This window comes from Theobroma cacao, chromosome 5, assembly GCF_000208745.1.
Source record: "Theobroma cacao cultivar B97-61/B2 chromosome 5, Criollo_cocoa_genome_V2, whole genome shotgun sequence".
Taxonomy (NCBI): domain Eukaryota; kingdom Viridiplantae; phylum Streptophyta; class Magnoliopsida; order Malvales; family Malvaceae; genus Theobroma; species Theobroma cacao.
Window position 1 is genome coordinate 7,374,325 of NC_030854.1, and position 1,909 is coordinate 7,376,233.

A 1,909-nucleotide genomic window follows, 5' to 3' on the forward strand; every position below is an offset into this window, starting at 1 on the left:
CGTTTTCCGACCGTTTACGCGTCTAACGGTAAGTATTTTTCGATTTTAGCTTGATTTTTACCTTCCTATGCCTTTATTTCCATTTAGCATGCTTGAGGAGAGAGATCAAAAAGTGATATCAAGGGCTGGACGAAATTCTAGGGGAGAGAAATTGAAAGTTTTAGGTTTTGATTTTTAGTTAAATTCATAGTTTTAGTTAGTTAAATGTGTTTAGAAATTAAATTGGGCAAGAAATCATTAAATTTTCACAATACCCACTCTTGGCTGGATGCTCAATGCTGTGCAACGATGATGAATTGATTTTATTCTAAGGGAAATGAAGAGAAAATGATGAAAAACGACTAAATGTGATAGAAAAACAAAGTAGAAAATTTACCGAGTTAATGTCCCATTTTTGGCTGAATTTTTCAAGGAAGGGAGTGAGCTGATTTTGGTGATTTTAGAAGGTTATTGGCTGATGTTTAATGGTTAGAAATGTTGGAGAGAGAATGGGACAATTTAGAGCTAAAATGGAGCACGTTAGCAATTTATCGGGCAAAGTACCAAAAATAGGTTAATACCGCGTTTAAGCCATTTTAGGCTATTGCATTTCATACCATGTATTAGTATAGGATTTAAGTCAAATATATAGTGATTTAGCATCAATGTGATGAATTGTGTAAATGTTTGCAATTTGTCTAGGAGGAGAGGCTTTCGGAAAAGGCAAGGAAATCATACCCGACGAGTAGTTATCAGGGCACTTAGAAAGCTTTTAGTTTGTACAAACGGTGAGTAAACTTATTATTATTGTAAATTATCTAGAATTTATTTTTAAAGGCCCTTTATGTATTTTATGAAATGAGAACGAGATTAAAACGGGATTTTTGATGTTTTAGGAATAAATGTGACAAATAAAAATATATTGTATTGATTATGAAATTGAGTAATTGGATGCTGCAAATTGACTTAAAAAATATATATTTTCCTAGGAATGACTTATGAGAAATGAGTATATGTGGCTATATTCTGTGAGTGCATTGGGAAATTTATGTAAGTTGTTTTTACTATGCAAGCTGGATAAATAAATAAAAGCCACATTATACTGTCGAAATTTTATTAAAATTGGTGGGTTAGTCACTGCAGTGACGGGTTTTCGTGGACTGCCTATTAGAGGGGCACGGTAAACCCAGTTATATAGTTGCTCCGGTTGTAGAGGCGAGGAGGGTAACTCCCAGGGTAGTATTAGAGCTCACTTCACGTCGAGCCCCCACGTGAATGTGTAACTCGGCCAACGCCAAGGAACGGCTGGTTTAAAAAATAAAAATGTGTTTCACGTGTGAATATTTTGACACCCTTGGCGGACTCGGTTAGATGCCTCAGCCAAGGTATCCCCGAGGATTAGTTTTGGCTTGAGCCTTGTTTGAATAAAAGACATAAGCCTTAACAACTGTTTTGGTAAATTACAAATATTTTATGGTTTAAGAAATAAATTGGAAACATTATGAAATGGGTTGAAATTTGTTGTTTAAACTTGCCTCCATTTTACTCGCCTTTAGATGTTTATGATGATGTCTGTTTACTCATTGGGATTTTATAATCTCACCACCCTCCTTTCCACCCATTTCAGGTTCAGTATAGACTGTAGATAGCTGATCTCATCGAGGACTACCATTGGATCTGCATTTTCCAAATCGTAGGTTCACAGTCCTCTTTACTTTTGTTTATTCGGGGGCCCTCTTGTTATTGTAAATTAAATTAAATATTTTGGCTTACTGTATTTCAGTATGTATAAATTTATTTAGCTTTTACGCTATAAAAATTATTCACGTATAACTCTATAAATATTGTTTTATAAGAAAATAGAATATTTTCCTTAATATTTCTTTTATTTTCTTATTATATTCAAATAACCGTAATTTCGTTTTAAATG

The 1,909-nt window shown here is 33.8% G+C and overlaps 1 long non-coding RNA gene across 1 annotated transcript in view; it reads left to right on the forward strand.

Moving 5' to 3' along the window:
• The window catches only part of LOC108662167, a 6,181-nt gene extending 4,535 nt beyond the window's left edge, over positions 1-1,646 (forward strand). The window contains exon 3 of the long non-coding RNA XR_001927957.1: positions 1,607-1,646. This is a non-coding gene — a long non-coding RNA (uncharacterized LOC108662167). The remainder of the gene's footprint in view (positions 1-1,606) is intronic.